Here is a 12,560-nt window from a genome sequence, read left to right as displayed (position 1 = left end):
TTAAATTCGGTGACCAAAATGAAAACACCAAGCCCTGTGCCTGCCACCTAGGAGGCGCCCACATGGAACACAGAAGATGAGGACATCACACCTGACATTTAAGTGGGGATATAATGAACTTTAAAAAAATAAACACCTAGAGGAAAATCCCAAACTGTTAAACAAACACCGGCATTTTAGGAGTGTGGTGATAAAAACGAAGAAAAGAGAGACTGAAGACTTTTTGGACCACGACAACAAAAAGAATGAGTGTGGGGCAAGGCACTGAGTCCGTGGAGAAGATGTCCTCAGCTGGAGATAGAGTATGTCGGCTGGACTTGGCGGGCAAAGCTGTCCCAGGCGTGAGAGAAAGACCAGAGCTCAGAGGGGCAGATGTGGAGAAGAGGAGACCGTCGCAGGCCCAGGAGGAACGAGGAGGACAGTAGTGGCAACCTGTGGATCTGCCGCAAGAATCTGCAGCCCGGTAAAGGCCTTGAGTGCCAACCTGAGTGGTCTGCACTAGATCGCAGAGCCGAGGAATAACGGAACAAAACCAGCCAGTTAGACACAAGCCGCCTGGCCATCAAGGGTGTGATGGATTAAGAAAACGATCTTCGGGCGGGTGGAGAGCCCGAAGGGACAAAGGCAGTTCAATAATCCCAGAAGGAGCGGATGTCAGCCTAAACTAGGATGATGGTGAAGAAGTCCAGCTTCTGGCCAAAAACCTACGTGGGATCTTTCGAGCCTGACCATAAGCAGTTGTAAATAAAGGCTCTACCGGGCTGGCCTCAGGGGGAGAAGCCACCTTCCCTGCCCCAGGCTGGGGGGTGTGGCCAGTCTCGAAAGGGAGGTGCCCTCAAGGACTCGGCCCCCTGGCCAGACTTGCTTTGATGCATATCTGCAGTGTGAGCCCAGGGCCCTCCCTACAGAGGCCTCTTTGTGCAAGGCTTGCCACTGAGGCCTTCCCCTGGCACCTCTGGGGGCAAGGGGTGTGCCTGGAGATACATCGTTCAATGCTGACTCAGTAGCCAGAATTTTCCCCCGGGTACCCCTGCCCTCCCCATGCACCCTCCCATCCCTCCTCTCCTGGGCCCACAAAGTGGCAGGTGTCTTTGTTCGGGAGTTAGGACACAACCCCCCCTCCTGTCTGGGAGGGTACATCTGGTCCTCACCCAGCGCTGTTCCGTGGGGGGGAATTTTCCCAGTGCTTCTCCTACCTCAGAAAGTGATTAAAAGCTCGCCTGGTACTTTCATTTGGCTTGTTGTCTTAATTGACTACTCCAACACCTGGCAGCTCAGCTCTTGACAGGTGGCACGGGGAATTAAAAAAAAAAAAATGTCCAACCTACAAGAGACCCTACTTCTAATTGCCATTCTTGTTTTTAAGCAAATCTCCTACATTCTCAGTCACCACAAATGTAAACCATGTTTACAAAACATTAGAGAAGGCTTATTAGAATAGGAAAATTAGCTTTAAGTTCTTGCAGCAATGATCAGAGCAGTATTTCAAAGGAAATATAAATTGCTAATGTATATGCAACGTACTAAAAACCAGTACTTCCGGTGGGGACCAATCTGAACAAAACTTTCACCTCACTAGCATCCGTGATGCAAATTGAGAAGTCCAGAGATCTCTAACCTACCGCATTTCAGAAACGTTACTGAAAAATAATAAACTATGTGGACCTAACGTCTCATACAACTAGGAGATGATGAAGTAGCTGACATCTATTTAAGATCAGAGATGGGGGTAGAGGGTGAGAAGTGGGTTTATTTCCCTGCACTGTGCCCATCGCTGGCATTGAATATTCAAGCGCACGCACAAATCAGGGCGCAGAGATACCGGGCGCCTGTTGCGGCTTTTTGTAAAATACTGCCGCAGAGCGACTGCCAGAGAAGCTCACCGTCAGTGTTTCTGCAAGGCTAGCAGCTCCTTTGCACATCTCCCCCCCCCCCCTTCCCAAGCACGCCCCTCCCCTCCCCCAACCCCGCACTTTCATCCCGGCCTGGTCCCTCATCACCCTGTCCTCCGCCCTGGCCTCGCTCCCCCTCTGTGATGGGCTGCTCGCTTCCCCTCGTGCCTGAGTCCCATGGCTGAGGGACTCAGGTCACTCCTACAGCGGCCAGGTGTGAATGAAGGAGGGCCAAGGCTCGTGTTCTCTTCCACTTTGTGAATTCCGATGCGTGCATTAACATGTGACATTTAGGATGGAGACTCTGAGGAACAGGTCTTTTTGGTCATGTCGGATGTAAGCTTTTTACAATATAACCGTGTATTTTCCCACTCAAACTATTGAACTGTACCACTTTTCAGAACGTGATCAAATCGTTGCTTCGAATCACACTTTATTGTTTTTTCCCTAATGTGATTACTCGGGCACCTTTTCTGTCACTGACTGTTTCCTGCTGAATACTTATTTAATATAAAGACCTTAAAACCGGCTTTTTGAATTTTAAAGCTATACTCAAAGCCATACTCAAAGCTATACTCAAATTATACTCAAAGCCAAAGAATCCGGAAGAAGTAAAACGAAGGAAAACTGGGTGAGCTTTGTTTTTCTGGTTGCAAAGGGCCCGTAGCCAGTGAGGATGTAGGTGAAGGGCAGAAGCAGGTTACGCTGATCCCCTGGGAAGCTCACTGTACCTCCATCAGGAAGGGTCACCGTTTATGAGCGGAGACAGAATAGAGCATTCACAAATCACTAATCCCTATGAAAAGGACAAAGCGGGATTGAAAACCCAAAGTTTGAGAAACATCTAAGGACACGTGAACTTTTGCATGCAATGTATTTTCTTTTACAGAAGCCATCTTTCACTTAGAAATGGGAGCAAACCTCCCTCATGTAAATTAAGCTTGTTTTACTCTGATTTTGTAAAATCTGCCCTAATCCAACAAGCCCTATGCCGGCACCAACGGCTGGATATAACGAATGCTTGCTGCTGTTGTAGGGATGATTTCAAAGCACGTTGTTAGACACACATCTGCACAAACATACACTGCCAACTGCACGACTTTTTTATTGTAAGCTACAGAATCAAACAGTAACCTCGCACTGACATCCAGGAGTGAACTGCCTTTCTCATGCACGTACAAATTATTTTGCCACAAATTTAAATTCCCTGCCTGCCTTCCGTGTTTTCTCATTTATTGCCCAGCTATACATTTTGGAAACTGTGATGGAGATTTTTTTTTTTTTTTAATTAAGTGAGAAAATAAAAATTCATCCTTGCTTGAGTACAAAATGCCTCAAGTTCCTTGTAGGCTAATGGGGAGGATTATTATTGTTACAGTTCAACAAACTCGTCACTTTGACACAACTAGAGGTGATTTCTCCTCAGCTGGTCCTAGGCAGGCGAGAGGAAGCCCAGCCCAGCTACAGACAATGACTGACACCTGCTGGATAAGAAGAGCCATGAAAAGCAAAAAGTTCAAGCACGCAAAAGCTGACCGTTAACCATTCTAGAATCCATCCATGTCTACGATCTGTAACACAACCAGGCTGGTATAAATCCTCAGGAATAAAAGGGTAACGCGGTGTCAGGGGAGGGAGACAACGCGTGCTTCTGTGGTGTTGCATTAGGGCAGGTCCAATCGAGGGAGACCCAGAGCAGTTAAAAAACCTCTGTAAATACGGTGTTTCTGTTGCCTGCAACTTTCTATATCTTAGTGTTGATTTCTTTAAGCTAATGGGTTCCCATCAGCTCGGCTCTGCCTGGTCTTTGCGAGCAATCAAATGATCTTTGCAAATCTAGGACCAAGAAATTAATCAGAATCAATCACTACAGGGCTCAAAGTACAACGTGGTCCCCAGCTGGAGAAATCCCTGTCACCAGACTTTGTTCGTCCATTGCTTCAACTGGGCTTTCAAGCTTATTTTCCATCTTAAAAACAATTTCTTAATGAAGTGAGGGGATGGCTACTGAAAGCCTACCGTGTCGTTTCATTTAGGCTGCACTACACTCCCAAGAAGTAGACATTTTTCATTTCTTTTATAGATAAGCCAAGCCAAAGATGTGCGGGAACTTGTCCAAGATGACACAGGTTGTAGGAGGAGTAATTAATGCTTTGGTTCCACCTTACCGCAAGATCGGAACTTTTCACCGTGCAGACTGGTTCAAGGGACATGATATTTTCGTATCTTCCGGTGCCGGTACCATTTCATGCCACCTTTTAACTGTGCAACTTTTATTAACGATAATAAGGATTGTCCATAAACACTAATGGGAGACCCTGATTCTTTATTCACAATCTGGTTCTGCATTTGGACACTGTCTATGAGCAAGTACTTTGTAAAGACCCGCAGACCATTAAGACTGTATTTAACAAGGAAACGAGAGCCTGTCTTGGGTACGCCTGGGTGGCTCAGTCGGTTAAGTGTCCACCATCGGCTCAGGGCATGATCTCATGGTTCAAGAGTTCGAGACCCACATTGGGCTCTGTGCTGATGGCTCAGAGCCTGAAGCCTGCTTTGGATTCTGTCTCTCTGTCTCTCTCTTAAAAATAAATTTTAAAAGAGACACAGAGAGAGCCCTCCTTTCCTTCCTCTCCCAAGTACACATTTAACATGTACTCTGGATCTCCAGTTTCTTTGCTTGTACAATGACTGAGATGGATTAGGTAATCTCCTAAGATTTCTTCTGAATGTATATTCACAGCAAAGAAAAACAAGCTGAGCTGTCAGGTTCCTTATTATGCTGGAATAACACACTCAGAGAATCAATAGATACTATACTCCCCATTCAGTAATTGAAAGAAGTACTGTTTATTTTGCAGAATTTTTGTTTTTGTTTTAATGTCTTATGACAGTTGAAGTGAAACTAAGTACTCAGAGGTAGTCTATTTTTACATACAAACATAGCCACTCAGGATGTTTTCTCGCCTGGTATAAAATTTGGAAAATGGAGCCCCTAGTCTTTCAGTGGTTTGGAAATGCTTATTCCACCTGTACAGGAAAATAGCTATGATCAAAACTTAACAACACATGTAAAGATGACCCAAGAATTATGTTTTATAATAAAGAGATAATTTCTGTAAGTTACAATAAAAATATCAAATATAATACAAACATCATATCAGCTCTTAAGAAGTCAACTGTGTTTTCAAATTTCCAGGGGCTAAAAATTTTTATCATTTTACCTCCAAAATGGGAAACAGTGGTCTGGACATCGTTTTAAATATTAACGTAGAAGGGAAGAGTAACACAATATAAATGTGTTCTATAATTACTCAAATTCTTGCATTAAATATACAAGGGGTTGAATCTTGAACTCAGATAGTACCATCTAGTGGAAATCAACCAAAAATGCTAGCTTTCTTTTGCTATTCCTCCCAGTGGCTAGCTAACTAATGCAGTGGTCAAGGATCGGAGGGGATCTCCATGCCATAGGTAACAAAAATGTTGGCAACGAAAATGTTACTTGCTTAAGAATAACTTAAACTGACTTACGAAATATGCTGAACAGAAAGTTCTAAAAACATAAAAATCTGTGAGCTTATCCTTAACAGTCTCTCATACAAGATGTTGATAAATGTTCTCACAAGAGGTGAAATATTATGTGTGTGAAGTGTGTGCACACAAGTATGAATATGTTTATACACACACACACACCTATATATGTATGTATATTTCACCCATTCATTGGCAATCATCCTTTAGAGTTTCTTTTATTCTCTATTTCTGCCACTGTACATTTACCCAGAGCAGTCTTGTGCAAACCCCTGTGCTTAGCTCAACCTTCCGTGCACTGACAGCCAACCGAGCCCAGGGTTACAACCACCTTTCTCTTTCTTGCTGCTGCTGATGTTGCTTCCTGAATCATCCAGGACACCCGGTTCACACTGCACTCACTTCCCTACGGTTCCATTTGTGCTACCGTATTAAAAAGAGGTCCCCTCTGATGCAATGTGGCTCTCTAATTCCCTTCGAAGCTAACTCTGGGTATTGGTAAGACCGTGTTTGGTGAAGATGAAAAATTGGCTTCTTGATAAAGTGGCACCAGAAAGAACAGCCCCTACAGGAGCGAGCAGACTCGCTCCGTATCCCCAACAGCAGCCATGGTCAAGATTAAAGAGAATATAGGTCTAGGGGAGTTTCAGACCTGAAAGTTGGCTGATAACTTCATACTGTTCTGCATATATAGGTTACAAATAATTCTCCGACTCTGATTACAGAACTCAGAGCCTCCTCTACCTCTCAGACTCTCTTGGATTATGAGTAAAAAATAAACTGGGCGTCTGGGTGGCTCAGTCAGTGAAGCGTCAGACTTTGGCTCAGGTCATGATCTCACAGTTCATGAGTTCGAGTCCTGCACAGGGTAAGCTCAAGCCTCCCTTCGGGTGATCCCCATCTCTCTCTGCCCCTCATAAGATTCTCTCTCTCTCTCTCAAGCCTCCCTTTGGGTGAGCCCCACTTCTCTCTCTGTCTCTCCTAAGATTTTCTCTCTCTCTCTCTCTCTCTCTCTCTCTCTCTCTCTCTGCTCCTCATTCACTTGTGCTCTCTCTCTCTCAAAAAAAAATTTTTTAATAAATGTATATTGTTATTAAACAACTGAAATTTGGGGGTAATTTGTATTTTGGCATAATCCAGACAACCCTGATAGAAACAAATAGTTAAATATAAAATAAATAAAGCAACTCCTAAATCTTCTTCACTGGGGAAACAAGCATACCTTAACATGATGCAAGCAAGGGAGCGAGGTATTACCCAGTCTCTGTGCATCAGGCAAGTCCAACCTTTCCTGAGGAAGCTGTGTATGCTGAATATGCCTGCGACTTTTGGACACAGTGACTGAACAAGGGCCCCAGAGTCCATGGATATTTAACCTCTCTGACCTCTCATTCCTGCCTTGCTTCATCATGTACCTGCAACATATTTCTGCTTGATAATAAAGATAAATATCCTCAGTCAAGAGAGTAACTTCCTCCCAACATGTGGATCCCAAAAGGGCCAGGTTCCTGTTTCAATGTTCAGTTCAATAGAACCATCTTTGTTTCTTTGGGGGGTGGCGGGGGCTGGTGGATACTTATCTCTGGAGTGTAGGGCCTTTAGAGCAGAGCAGTGATGAGAAGGACAAGAAGCACCCCAGGGTCATTAGTGTAAACAGGAAAGATGGCCCCTTCTGCATTCCTAGACTCTGATGATGGCCACGAAACACAGCACCACCTGCTGGTTCTGAGTATGTATTGCATCCTACCAGAAAGTACCACCAGCTTGCAAATGTTGCAAGTCAGGTGACTCTATAAATTAATCTTCATAAAGCCATTCCACCACTATAAATGACCAGCTATTCTGGATATGCTTATTTTATTGCACAAAAATCAGCCTTATTTCTTTTGCCCTAAAACAACTTCCTCATTCAGAAAGTGTGTCATAAATGATACTAATACTGCGAATTAGGTATTCAGAAAATTCACAGCTGGTGTCAAAAAACACCAATCTGTATTCAAAATAAGTTTCCATTCCAGCAACGGCAAATCCCTGCTTTCTTCACCTTAGAAGGGGTCCAATATAACCAAGTGACCCCTAGGCGACAGGACTGCCCCCCATTTTCCTTGGCATAACATGATATTACGGGTCAACCATCCATTGGTCAGTGCCACTGAGACTCTGAGTAGTAAGCAGGGGTAGTAACCACTTCTTGTGTGGCAAGCACGAGGGATCTTTGTGGTTGAACCCATGAAAACCCGCCATCTTTGCTAACATGGCCACTTTGTCCTCAACCCATTGAACAAGAACCAGAGGAGAGAAAAACAGAACCTAACATCTGTAAGACACTTGGTCATTAAGACCTATGTCTTCAGTGAGAGCCCTTCAGTGAGCATTTACTTGAGTCACTAACGTTTTACGTTCTTGGCACATTCTTGGACGTCCTTCCACACACTGTTCCCTAATCTTACCTGCCACCTATTCTCCAATTTTACTCCTTCCAGGAGCTGATCGAGCATCCAAGCCATGAGCAAGTCCCCAAGAATTGGTGTACATCCATACCCCTTGCACCCTCTCCATCCAGAGGAAGTACATCATGAGAGTCACGGAGATTTCCTCCTCCATCATCCCAAGGCCATCTCTGGGTACCCTAACGCTAAAAGCCTATCACTCCTAACTGATGCCAGAATGTCGTGTAGGACCATCTAGAAACCAAATTCAAAAATTTTTTCCCTCTGGTAACTCAGTATAGGTCACAGATGTGGATTGAAAAAGGGATGGATGGCAGGGAGCTTATTGGTTCATCCAGAGCTTGTATGAGCCCATATAATCCCTTCGGTTTAATGTTGGAGAACTGGAATGGCTTAAGGCTTCACGGATCAGAAAAAACGTATTTTATGAGGTGCCCCTCAAGTCTTACAGTTACCTGGTATTTCAAAGCCTGATAGTAAGCCAGGAATTATTCTGAAAAGAGTATTTGCTTTCTGAAGAGAGCAGAGTTTTGCTCCAAAACCCCAAGGGCATTCACCCTAATTCACCTACCAGAGCCAACCACAGGCTCCACACAGCCCCCCGACCAGATGCAGACTCTCACGGCCCCACTGGATCCACCAGGACGTGTGGCGGAATTGCTTGCATAGCAAACTGGGCAAACAGAAGGATCTTCTTTTATTCTGGGCCACATTCAGAGCCATCAGCCCTGGAATTACTGGTTTATTGAGTATTTGGATTGGAGTGGCACCTAACTACAGTATATGTTGTCTCGTAAACCAAAGATGCCCAAGAAGAGAGGGTGCTTTCCCAGCGGCAGTGGATACAAGGGGCTACTATGTGCCTTTCACTTTAGAAGTGATATACTGGGGCACCTGGGTGGCTCACTTCATTAAGTGACTGACTTGATCTTGGCTCAGGTCATGATCTCATGGGTCGTGGGATCGAGCCCCGTGTCAGGCTCTGTGTCGACAGTGCAAAGCCTGCTTGGGATTCTCTCTCTCTCTCTCTCTCTCTCTCTCTCTCTCTCTCTCTCTCTCAAAATTAAAAACAGAAACAAATGAAAAAACTTTAAAAATGACACATTATCATGACCCAGATTTCTGAACCCATGGACACTTCACCATAGTGGCAGTTCCCAGAAATTTGTGGGGGAAAAGCTCCCACTCTCTGATATGCATGTATACGAATAAGCTGGTTCACAAAATCCTATCAACATAATGTCACCAAAGTTCTAAATGGGTATTATCCATCCTGTAAGACGGTGATGTAAGGAGGCTCCCTGCTGACTAAATCATAGCAGGAAAAAACAGAAAACACCGATGCCCGGAAGCAAGACAGTAAAACTTACTTTAATGTAAAAGCAAACTTCTGGCTTATTGGGCACAAGAGAAAGAGAAAAATGCGCTTACCAGGTCAACAGCTCCATAAAAGTTGCCAAGGGCTGTTTTCACTCCAGCAAAGAGATTCCTGCAAACTTGATTTGCCACCGGGTTGAACCACATACCCTAGGAGGCTCTCCTGCCACAGTACAACTAGATCCTACGTAAAGTAAATAAATGCACTGTTTGCACTCACTGTTCATGAGTTCGAGCCCTGCGTCGGGCTCTGCGCTGACAGCTCAGAGCCCGGAGCCTGCTTTGGATTCTGGGTCTCCCTCTCTCTGCAGCTCCCCTGTTCACTCCCTCCCTCCCTCCCTCTCTACTCTCAAAAATAAGTAAACATTAAAAAAAAATTAAGATTTGGAAAATAAACATTTAAACAAGAAATCTTCTTAAAAATTAAACAAATAGGGGCGCCTGGGTGGCTCAGTCGGTTAAGCGTCCGACTTCGGCTCAGGTCATGATCTCACTGTCCATGGGTTCGAGCCCCACGTCGGGCTCTGTGCTGACAGCTCAGAGCCTGGAGCCTGTTTCAGATTCTTGTCTCCCTCTCTCTGACCCCCCCCCCATTCATGCTCTGTCTCTCTCTGTCTCAAAATTAAATAAATGTTAAAAAAAATTTTTTTAATAAAAATAAAAAAAATTAAACAAATAAATACATGAATAGATAATGATGGACACCAGCAGCATGTAGGTCACAAGCAGGTGAACAGCTAGTGTTCGTAGATCGCATACACCTGCCACTCTCCTAGATGCTGGGACTACAGCAGTAGACAAACACCCCCACCTCTCCTGGAGCTTACGTTTTTTAGACCTTACATTCCTAAGTATTCATTTATGAATCCTAAGAATTTGTTACATATGCATGGTACTATTTCAAGGTTTACATAATTCTTTTAAAAATCAGTGAATTAGGGGCACCTGGGTGGCTCAGTCGGTTGAGCGGCCGACTTCAGCTCCGGTCACGATCTCGTGGTCTGTGAGTTCGAGTCCCACGTCGGGCTCTGGGCTGAAGGCTCAGAGCCTGGAGCCTGCTTCCGATTCTGTGTCTCCCTCTCTCTCTGCCCCTCCCCTGTTCATGCTCTGTCTCTCTCTGTCTCAAAAATAAATAAACGTTAAAAAAAATCAGTGAATTAAAAAATTAGGATCACCTGGGTGGTTCAGTCGGTTAAGCATCTGACTCTTGATTTTGGCTCAGGTCATGATCCCGTGGTTTGTGAGACTGAGCCCTGAATCACTGGGCTCCACACGAAAGAGCAGAGCCTACTTGGGATTCTCTCTCTCTCCCTCTCTCTCTCTCTCTGTGTGTTCCTCCCGTGCTCACATGCACACACTCTCTCAAAATAAACTTTAAAAAAAATCAATGAATTAAAAATTAAATAAAAATTAAATACAAGAAAAAGGCTCAATCCAAAATAACACAAGAGAAAAAATAAGCAAAGAAATAGATTGTCCTTACAGTACAAAGAGAACAAGTCCAAATACACTGACATTCATATAATGACCAATGAAAATTGGATTTTAAAACCCGTCTTAATCTATTTAGCGCCTGGGTGGCTCAGTTGGTTAAGCGTCTGACTTTGGCTCAGGTCATGATCTCACGGTTTGTGGGTTCGAGCCCCACGCCGGGCTCTGTGCTGACAGCTCAGAGCCTGACGCCTGCTTTGGATTCTGTGTCTCATTCTCTACCCTCCCCCAGTTGTGCTCTGTCTCTCTCTGTCTCTCAAAAATAAATAAATGTAAAAATAAAAAATTTTTTGAAGAGATCTCTCTAAAACATCAGGACCCAAAAAGGATGAAAGTAAAATGCTTGCATGCTATTTACTGTAGGGCCACACCATCTACTGTTCTAAGTTTGTTGTTCAGACTGCCCAGAAAATACTGTATTTTGCATACTGTTAGTGGGTCTGTTTTTACTCTGATTTTCAGTGACATCTTAAAACTTCCTTGTCTTAAAGAAGAATAAACAAAAGAAAATAAACAAAACTTCCTTGTCTTGTTTCAGTGAGAGGGGATTTAGTGGCAAGGTGCACACACATGCGATAAAAACAGATTTGTTTCTGTTAGCCCCTCTGAAAGATGGATAATTCTTTTCTTTGACACTGGTTTTTGACTCTGGGCTCAGTTCATGAGATTAGATACTGCTTTCCCTTACCTCAACACTCTCAAAGGCTTTATCAATTTCCATGTGAGGGAAAACTAAATGCATTGACAAGTGCCCTTTCTACAGGTAATTTTTCTTTACAAACTTGAGCCTTGCGCAACTGTGAACCTGACACAGCGATCCCATACAGCGCGCTTGCTTTCCCCAACGACACCACCAGAGGGCACCAAAGCTCCAACAATCAGCAGAAGACCAGCCTTTGCGAACAGGACCATCGCCAAGGATTCGATTTTTCCACAGCCTTGCACCTGAACACAGCTGCGCAAGGTGAAGAATTTCCACTTCATGAGGGTCATATGAAATGCCAGGGCATCAAGGCGCAGAGACGGCACCGAGCCCAGTGCCCTGAAGGCTCTTTGCGAAATGATTTGGCCCTACAACATTTTCCTGCAGAGAAGTTAAATTTTAAAACCAAGAAACTCGGAAAAGCGCCTTGGTGAAGATGACTTCCCTCGCTAGTGGTTTTACAGGTTCGAATGAATAAAAACCGTTTCACTTACGTAGAAAATTCTCCGCCTGTGCCGCCTCACTTAAAGAATTCACTGTAGCCTCGAGGCAGGGATACATTGTTTCTTTCTCCCATTAAACTTCGTAGAGCTTGTTGGGCCTGGGTTCCTCCCACTGCCAGTTGTGGAAGATGTTACCAGGAGGCAAACCCGGCCCCAGGGACCGTACAGGGGACGGCGTTGTGCTGGCACCCGGCCCAGTGGACTCAGTCCTCCCCAGTACATGCACACCCGGGGGGGAAGGGTGCTTTATACATTACGCACAGTAAGAGACTAAGGACAATAGCTAATGATCACACAGGACAACGAGAACCATCCTGTTAAAGCTATGGGACCGTGACCTCTTTCTCGCACTCTTACTACGCTCACGCCTGCTGCTGGATAAAACACGCCTGCAAGAAGGGAGTGACGTCAGCGTTTGACGTATGACTGACGTCCTGACGCTCGGCGGGAAGGCGGAGCCTCTGCCTCAATCCCAGGGTCCCCTCCCTCCTCCTCCCGCGGCGAAGGGGCGGCTTCTGATTTCCTAATTAGTTAAGGGTGAGCACCCCGGGGGCGCTTTCACAACCTGTTAACAGTGTTGCTGCCGGTATAGGTCATTATCGATCGGAAA

The 12,560-nt window shown here is 44.8% G+C and overlaps 1 non-coding gene across 1 annotated transcript; it reads left to right on the top strand.

Annotated features, from left to right (window-relative positions):
* Positions 1–10,824: 10,824 nt before the first annotated feature.
* Positions 10,825–10,909, top strand: TRNAQ-UUG (transfer RNA glutamine (anticodon UUG)). The gene has a single exon. It is a non-coding gene; the product is annotated as a tRNA-Gln (tRNA).
* Positions 10,910–12,560: the final 1,651 nt, after the last annotated feature.

This window comes from Neofelis nebulosa, chromosome 3 (genome assembly GCF_028018385.1).
Source record: "Neofelis nebulosa isolate mNeoNeb1 chromosome 3, mNeoNeb1.pri, whole genome shotgun sequence".
In the NCBI taxonomy this organism is placed as follows: Eukaryota; Metazoa; Chordata; class Mammalia; order Carnivora; family Felidae; genus Neofelis; species Neofelis nebulosa.
This window is presented reverse-complemented; position numbering and strand designations above follow the sequence as displayed.